At 40.4% G+C, this 9,680-nt stretch overlaps 1 long non-coding RNA gene across 1 annotated transcript; it reads right to left on the bottom strand.

The window, feature by feature from the left end:
• Positions 1–3,678: 3,678 nt before the first annotated feature.
• LOC144753390 (uncharacterized) lies at positions 3,679–8,896 on the bottom strand. The gene is made up of 3 exons (XR_013594328.1): positions 8,752–8,896; positions 4,566–4,616; positions 3,679–3,956 (listed from the first exon to the last, which is right to left on the bottom strand). It is a non-coding gene; the product is annotated as an uncharacterized LOC144753390 (long non-coding RNA).
• Positions 8,897–9,680: the final 784 nt, after the last annotated feature.

Here is a 9,680-nt window from a genome sequence, read left to right as displayed (position 1 = left end):
ATGAAACAATTGTGAACTTGGGCTTAGAAGAACTAGGCCATATAGACCAGGCATACACTGGCCACAGGAGGCAAAGAAAATCTAATTATAAAATGAAGGGCTGCTTATATCCCCCGGCTGCACTAGATGTGGCAGCAGGTCTTAAGCGACTCCCTTTCCCTTCCTTGACTTATGTTGTCCTCAAATTGTTGTACCCTAAGTCCCCAGTTGGGTTCAAACTGCACTATATATGGACCATTTACATGTCACCCGCTGGTGAGATTCACGAGCACTGATCCACCCTGTCTAGGGGTATTGGCTCATGACTTCATGTGATTGCAGCGATCTATTCACCTGTCTCTCCTTTTGCTATTGGGTACTGCACATTATGCTGTTGGCAATCACTTTTCTTTCCTTCCTTCTTACTACATGAGCACAGCTCTGACTGTATGTTACACAAAATGGGCAAACATTTTAAATTTAAAGATTTAAACAAAAAATGAAGGGCTACTTATAGGGGTTAAGGGTATACAAGCCACTGAAAGCTCGAGCCAGGCTCAAGCCTGAAACCTGACTCTGGCTCAGCTCGAGATCTTGTTGGACCCTCGAGCCCATACCGAGCCGAGGTTTCATGTGTCTTCTGCCTGCCTCCCTCTACCCAGGATGAGGCATTATGGCCAGAGCTGTCAACCAGGTTCGAGTCTCGATGTCGGCTCAACATCCTGTGTTTCTAGACAAATAACTTAATCTCCTTTTGTCTAAAAAACAATGAATGTGAAAGTGTAGTATAAGTAGCGCTCATGTAAAGTGCTCCAATATCTATCATCCCACCATATAAAAACTGCAGAAAAACACACTAAGAGGTAAAAATAAAGCTGCAACATAAGGAAAGACACAAAGATACCTATTTCCTGGCTGATTTTTACAAAGTGAAATCAGAAAACCTGGACAAAATTCTACTTCCCTGCTTAAATTGTAAGTTCATAGGTAAGGATTTTATTTCACCAAAACTCTTTTATTTTATTATCACACATGAAAGTCCTTTTAACAATGTGAGTACATAATACCAGTTGTACAAAAACCTTTTGTGCTTGATTTATTAGACTGTAATGTTGCTCTATAATAATCCTGGTCATGTACAGTGTTTGTGTGACAATTGTCTTGCAGCTTAGTGCACTAATGGTTCTGTTTAAAAAACATTACTTTTTATAAGTACATCTCGGTGCAGTGCTGTAATGTCATTTATTAATGTCAAAGCTTCACATGTTAAGCTCTCCCCGGCCGTCTGACGTCACGGCGGGCGTGTGTGCGTCGGACAGCCGGGTGCCGTCCGATTCGCGCATGTGTAGTATTCGCCCGCACAGCGTGGGATGTGCGCCACAGGAAATAGGTTAAGGAAGTACACTGTCTTGCATTTTGAGGTGACGTTATCATATTTTACATGATGTTTGTTGTATGATTTACACAGCAAACATTTTCAGGGCTCGGCACATGCACGGCTCTAAGATTCGAGCCACACCCTTGGCTCGGCTCTGGCTCGGCTCTCCCAGTAAATCTGTTGGCTCACCCACCTGTAGCATCAGCGGAGGGATGGAGTGATCATCAGATATCCAGCCTGGAAGAAAGCCCTAATGGAATCCTCAGTGAGATGGTCAGGCGTACTACACTAACTTGGTTAAATGTGGGGTTGGAATTAACACATTTTCCAGAGCTGTTTTTACCTCCCAGTCCACCACTGATATGGAACAGTTTGTGGAATATGACGATGGCACACAAACGCATGATGGTGATAGATAAACTTAAGAGACCGAACATGGCAATGTGATTTAGAATCCGTTCAACTGCAGTTGTAGTCAGTGCTTAATTTGAGCAGGTGGTTTCCGATGCTCAGCAGCAGGATTAATTGTCACCAGCGGCACTTATGATAGTCTGCTACATGGTAACACTGCCTATCTAATTTAGAGAGGAGCAAAACAACAGTTGTTTATTATATAATAAACACTTATAACATGATATTGTACCATAAAAATATCGAATACCTTCGGCCCAAGCCATTTACCTAACTTTGGTGTCCTGGAATAGTCTGAACTGTCACACTTGAAGGAGTGTTATGGTTAGTAGTTGTTTTGGTACTGTCATTGCCCACGCTGGCAGGGTAATGGGTGGTGCAGGACGCAGTATCCTCTTAACGAGGGCCCTGGCACTTATTTTTCTACAAATTAAGCACTGGTTGCAGTATATGAGTGTACTTGATAAAAATGATACCAGATAATTTGATCTACAATTAATATATTTACAAAAATCCAAAAGCTGCTATAAGGGGAACAATAATAATGCATTTTTTTTTTTAGAAAATTGCATTCTTTAGTCCCAGTAAAAACTTGTTAATTTTCCAAAATTCAAAAGTTGCTATCTAGGTGGGAAAAGAGAATATTTTCAACAAATGGCAAGCTGATTTTTAAAAATATGGCATCTTGTGGTATTTGAGGGGCCAATTATTGTATGTTCACAAAACGGCAAGCTGATGTTCTGGGACGAAATGTGTGCACATGATAAAACATTTAATTTCAAGATATCAGTAATAATTTCATGCTGATTTTGGTCCATCTATTTATTATGTTGTGTAGTCACTTCCTTAATGTAAAATGACCTAACGTGTTGCTATGATTGGTATTTCATGTGTTGTCAAGACATTTCATGATCTATTTGTATATTATTTTATCACATTATTATCACTATAAATCACACTGACTGAGGCTTGAGCATATACAAATGTTGTTAGATAAGTGATATATCTCCTATCTGAACCTAATAGATGTCTTGAACCTGAATGGCAGCTCCACTGTCTGAGCATGATACACCTGCCTGCCTAGCAGTAGAAATGGCACTGCTGTTGAATGTGTGGGATCCTGAGATATGGGTAACTGCCTTGTCCAATCAGGCTCCTTCTAAGAATATTTCCAGTCATACTATATGACTGACACCTGACATGGGCAGTATGCGGAAATGAAGGAAGGTTTAAGGAAGAAAGAAAGAAAGGTGTTACTTTGATTGTGAACAATTACAGGAGCCCATGTCTACCTGTAGATCCTTATTATTTAATTTGCCGTTAAAACCTTTTTAACCATGTCATGATGGAAACGTTGCTGCAGAATAAAAAGTGTGGCATACTTTAAAACATTTTTTGGAGTTGAGGGAACCCCGCCCCCCAATACACGCCCCCACTCCCCCACCTCCATCTGCCCTTTCTTGGGAGACCATAAATATAAGAATGATTGGAGTGGTAACTTCCGAATTATATGTAAAATGTATAGATATTTACAAGTTGTGTTGCAAAGGGCGCCATTTGCCTATAATTCTTTAAACAATTCTCAGGGTTGGGAAGGAAACCCTTAGGACATGATCACTTCCCTATCTGGATATTTCATCTCAAACCAGGGCAGGCACTTACCACCCATCATTTGCATTTGTCTCAGAAATTTACCAAGGCATTTTCTTAAAATAACTGGGACGTGCCAGCATGGCACACTCATTAAGATGTTTGGAAAACATATTTGTGACATGTTGGTATAAAACAATTGCTGGTCATCCTCTTTCATCGAATACCAGAATATTGAATAACGTGTTACAGTGGGGGTCATCCATTCTGAAAGTACCCTTCCATTTTCGTTGAAAAAAGCCATTAGCTGACAATCAATATTAGGTCAAGAGAGATGGTTTTATTTTTTTAAGTAACAGAATCTACATAATTATCATGAATGAGGTTAACAGGAAGATGTTGTTTACATGGAAACCTGATCTCATAAGTGGTGGTTGAATGGGCCATAATTTCAGTTTTCCCTCCAGCATGTACTGGTATCTCATGTTGTTGATGTAGAGACCCTGCCAGGCAGCTCTTTAACACTTCTTGGCTCCGATATAGTGTCCTGGCCTTTGGTCTTGGCAGGGATCAGGAAGGCATGGGTTGCAGGGATTCACTAAAAAAAGTACAAGCAGCAAAGTTGATTGATATTGAAATTTGCACACAATTATGAAAAATATCAACAGTGTAATGTTTCTGGTCTTCATAAACAGCTTGAACCAGCCATGATGAGAGTATAATACTTATTGTTTGTTGATGAGTAATCAGTGTTCAATGGACCCCCGGGTCTCTGTGCCGTGGAACCACTGCACCTGCTCCACCATTGATAACATACGCCCGTACGTCACCACTACGTCCCAGAACGTCAGAAGCGTGAGCACGCACAGAGGAAAGGGGCGGAATGTTTTGTGTCATCAGGAAAAGTCGCAAAGCATTTGTGCTTTCCCTCGTTAGTTGTAAGCAGGGGCACTGTAACTTTGCCACCCCTCTCCCATTGGTTGACCTGTTGCCTTCGCTAAAGCAGCTAGATTGTATGATGCCGTGCTGAATGTAAAGGCCATTAGCACATTCGTTCCCATGATTGGATTAAATTGGGAGCTAGGGCGCTGAAAACAGGTACCAAGGTTACAAAAGATATCCATGCAGAGAATTTCAATTTAGAAATTTTCCTCCCCACCCAAGAACACCAAAGCAAATCTTTCTCCAGTCATTAGCTTTCACTTACCTGTAGCGCACTTCTGTGAGTTGTCCTGGCACTGCTGGACAGGTGCGCATGCTGAAACGAGAGAAGCAGGAGCCACGGTAAGCATGTGCACTTCTAACTTTCTCTAAAAGTCATACTGGTTGTGAGAGACTCCTAAACACACAGGGGACTATTTACGAGATGGTTTGCGTCGCTTTTGCACCACGCAACATTGTACACGTGCAATGCCAACCTTTAAGATTTATGAAGTCACGCAAGGGGAGAGGGGTTGGCCTAACGGCTAAGGCGCTCGACCTCGGACCTGGAGGAACTGGGTTCGAGTCTCGGTAACGACGCCAAAAACCTTCTGCGATTCTGGGCAAATCACTTAATCTCCCCATGCCTAAAATGAAAGTGTGTCCTCATGTAACGTAACTGGTGCTATGTAAAGCGCTCTGATAACTGATTCGGTTCGGTTCTAGTTCGCGCTATATAAAACTCTGCAAAAAAAAAAAAAGGCCACTTTGCCTGTCCCTAAATGGCTCCATACATCTGGAGTACGGCAGCAGAGCGCAAATCCCTGCGTTGCCTTACTCTGCCCTGGAAAGGCATTCCATGGGCGTTGCATGGGTGTTCCCAGGAAACTGCCATGGTTTTTGATGCATTCCCAGACTTAACAGAACTGAAAGACCTGGGAATGCGCCAAACAGATACACCTTCCCAGGAGAGGCGTAATGACGGGAGATTTCTTTATTTCTTTTAGTTACTTCCTCTTTCTATGTGTGCTGCATTCTGCAGCATGCATAAATAAAGGAATATGACTCTCAGGATTGTTTTTGTTCCTGCACTAAAACATAAATTTGCATAATTTCACATAATTACCCAAAAGCAAATTACGCAAACATCAAACACTGCATTGGTAACAGTGGCAGTTGTGAATGATTAGTGGATAAGGTTACCCTGTGACTACCATTCAGCAAGAACTTCTTGCTCAAGTCTTGGCCTTTTCTTCAACAACACAATGTACTCTGGTAGTTATATTACTGTCTGTTCATAAAAGGAAAGCTCAGGACTTGAACATCTCATTATTGGAGACATGAAGTCATCAGTTTATTATAGCTTTTGAGGCACGTTTTCTAAGCAATTTAAACTACAACTTTATTTTGATAGTCCAAAAGCCCCTCTTTATTGAAAAACACATCGATAAGTAAGGAATCTGTTGCAATAATAGTTTTTGGAAAGGTAATACTATACAATATTTGATCAACCTATCACACATATCTGTAGAGAATGTCCTAGTAATATTGCTTTAACACTGTTTGACTACTAAATATGAACAGATTAGGGGCCTAGTTATTTTGTTATGTTGCAAAATTTTGTGTATTGTAAGTCATGCTAACAAATAACCTGACTCTTACTGATTTTGTGTTAGTGCTTTACATAAACCAACCAATAACATACCAGCTCTTATGCAATGGGAATGCAATATCAAGTCTAGCTTAGCACATAGGATTGTTATGTGTGAGAAAGACTAAACAGAAATGCCAATATGTGTCAGTCATGATAGGAGGAAGTCAACCCTAATCTATGAATTGTTTAGGACAGTCTTTCCTAAACTGTGGGTCACCACCACTGGTGAGTCGCGAGCTGATTTTTGGTTACTCGCATAGATCCAAGCAATAAAAAAAAAAGAATACCTATAAAATTCTGTATTAATCTTGTCAACTTTGCTGTGCTTCAAAGACAGAAAGTGAAATGTCAAGCTACGTCTTCTGAAGAAATGCTGATAATGCTTTTTTATATGGGATAGGTGCTTACAAACTCCTCTCACTTTGCTATCAGAGAGAAAGGTAAAGTGAATTATGTGACAATCTTGTTGAGGTACAGTGAGTGTGGAAGGAAAAACTGTAGGATGTCATTTTTAGTTCCACACAATAAACTGTCAATACCAGTGCATATATATTCATTCATCAGTTTGGAAAGCTGAAATGAAGCATTTTTTTTTGTAATTCTGAAGTGTGATGGAAACAAACATTTTCATGGGATCAAAACAAATCAATATATTACACTTGGTGATGCATTAACGATAAGTATTCACTGAAACCAGATTTCCACATGCTATCATTTGTGTAGTATAGTTTTAACAGTAAAAAGGTAAGTCTATGCAAATTTAGTGGGCATTTCAATTGAATATATGCTGTCTGTAAATTACGTGTTGCTACCACAAAATGTTTAGTGTCCTTAAAAAAAATCACCCCAGACATGTCCATTAAAGTTAGGCGGGTCGCAAAAGATTGTCGTTTTAAAGTTGGTCATGGCTCTAATGAGCTCGTGAAGCAATGGTGAAGGAAATGGCAATAGTTGGGTACATTGCTGGACTTCCTCCGTGTAGTATGGCCTCCTAGTCTAGCCAGTCAATAGCCTTATGTACATAAGCCACCTGTAAAAGTCCTAAAGATTGCAGAATTGGAATCCCTTGTAACAACATAAAGTATACGAGGAAATATTTGCATTAAGCCCAACCAATGATATTAACTCTGGATCACAATCGATTCCATTATTTCTTTGCTCATTGTACCATTACAGACAGGTCCCATTTACAAATTAGTCTTGACCCTGCTCTGAAATAGAGATCCAAGCCTAAACTGTGAATACATGTCCCATCGCAGCAGATAGACTCACAAAGTCAGAAATCTGTTGGCTTTGTTGGTATGTAAAGTTTCGAAATTGTGTACTGGGAGGTCATCTTCATGATGTATTAAGGCCTTCTCCTTGAAAGGATTTGCACAGTATACACAACACCTAAGATTGTATTTTTTGCTCCACTTGGAGCCAGGGCAGGAGTATGTTTTCTCTTATTTAGACAAAGAGTATCGCCTCTTGGTTCTGTATTCTCTTGAGTTTCCAAATCCATGTAAGGTACTTTCAATTTTTATTTTTGACTTTTTCTCCTGGCATCACTATTCCCCAGTGTGCTATAGTATACGCGGTGAGATAAATTGCTAATCCACGTTGAAGAAAGGGCATTTTCATATCAAGTAAATTACATGTGAATCTGAGTATTATTTCCTTGTGTTACCAAGTTTGGTTAGTTTCAAATACAAGAAAGACAATTATTCAAATCTGTGGTAGGCCAAGGAATTGGTCAGCTCATCCTCTTAGCATTAGGGTTACACATTAGCTATTGATGATAGCAATACTTTATCAAAAAAAGACTACTGAGCAGCACTGAAAAATCAGTGTTCAGTAATGTCCATTTTTTGCCAGTCAATAGATTATGACTCAGAGTTACATAAAAGCCATGTAATGCAGAACAGCAGGACGAGCTGCTGCACTGGTTTTTGTGAATGCAAGAGAGCAGAACAGCGCCCTGTCTACTAAGATATCAAACTGCTCTGTGCTCTCTCCCTGCGCTAACGCACTTTTTTATTCAGTGCCACAACATAGACAAACTTTCCAAACCAAATCTATGCTTTAAGGAATTTTCCACATTGTATGAGTGGTGTATAATACAGCAAACTTACAAAGTGGTAAAAAAGAGGATAAAGGAAAATATCTCTCCTTGTTAATCTTGCCTTGAGAAGGCACAGGATTTTGCGCAAATCCATGTACACAATTCTTTCTAGATAGGGATTTCCGTCTAAACACCTAAGGGGTTGCATTGTAGCACCCATTCATGACCCATACAACACACCCTTGAGGCAAAGCAACATAGGGCAGTGCATTGCACAGCTTTCAATAACTTTGGGGTAAAATCCAACACAAACCTCAATTTGATTTGGATTGTACATCCCACTACAACATTTGTGTCTGGTGTAGTTAAGACGTAACACAAACCCACCACAAATTGTTTGTAAATCTGGGCCCAAGTTTGGAGTTGTTGTCTAACAGCTAAGTTGTTGACTTTGGATCTCTGGGACTTCTGCGCTAATCCTGTATTCAGCACTTGACGAAAAAGTGTGCAGGCCTAACTAAATCAAGCAATCTCTCTAGCCACAAGTATGTGGCAATATAATTAATTTGTAATACAAAAGGCAAAATCCACTTGACCTATATCCCCTCAAAGAACATTGATTACTCTGTTGCTCCCCAACTAGTCTCTCTATCAATACCTTTATGTATTGAACCCCTAGCAAGTATTTGTATGAAAGCATCAAAAGCTGTATATTTTCCTTACAATGATCAGTCAATTTAGGAGAATAATTTGTAAGAGCAAGCTGTCACTTACGGTCCTGGCAGGGGTTTGTCTGTTGGCAGGGATCATTGCATTGTGTCTTCTGGTGATGGTGTTGGTGATGTCCTCCGCCCTTGGCAGACATGGTTCTCTCGAGCTCGGGGTGGCACTGCTGCTTGAGGAAGATACACGGGAAGACTGGTTGTCTGATCGATAGCCTGGCTGTCCAAAGGTGCTGCTTTTATACCCTGGTCAGTGGCTGATCATAACTAGGGCGCGCCTTGTTATTTGTTGCAGTTTCTATGAACCCGCACATTATAATTATTAGACAGTTGTTTTATTTTGCAATTTGTGTTTCTTTCCCCCTGCTATTAGGGTGATTCGTACCAACTAAAGTCACCCACACCCATGCAGTTTGCTCTCATAAAAATACTGACTCAGGTTTCATGGTGATTTTTTTATATGGCATAATTTCATTCCTTTCTAAGGATTCTATCTTTTGCATTATCCGGTTACACAGTTCAGTCTTGATTAGAACTGTCTTCTTCTGAGTTTAAGAGAAGCAAATCATTTCCAATCCAAGAACATCCTGAGCCAATGTGTTTACAAGAGGGCAGAGTGACACCAAGGGATGTTTTTAGACTCCCTAAAAGGTAGAGTCAGAACATTGAGCTCGTGGCATGTTAGTTATGCATGGCTAGTGGGGCTAGTTCGGAGTTTAAGATCCAGATTGTGTTATCACGCTTATGGTTTGTGTGTTCGAGTCTCCTGTGAGATCAATGTCGTTGGCTGCCACCAACTAGGTCCTACATGTGTGTGCATGTCTAATCTTTACAGAGCTCTTAAGAGAAAAGTTCGCCGAGTATTGAGTACTCGGATAGCTGTAGCTGGGGTTACCTACTTCACAAAGGTCTTTAAAGCTCCACTACAAACTCTAGATTGTTCCGAGTAGAGTAGAAACTGTAAGAAGTCTTAAAGAGTAA

This window comes from Lissotriton helveticus, chromosome 5_1 (assembly GCF_964261635.1).
Source record: "Lissotriton helveticus chromosome 5_1, aLisHel1.1, whole genome shotgun sequence".
NCBI lineage: Eukaryota > Metazoa > Chordata > Amphibia > Caudata > Salamandridae > Lissotriton > Lissotriton helveticus.
Note: the sequence above shows the minus strand (reverse complement) of the source record. Positions and strands in the feature narration are given on the sequence as shown.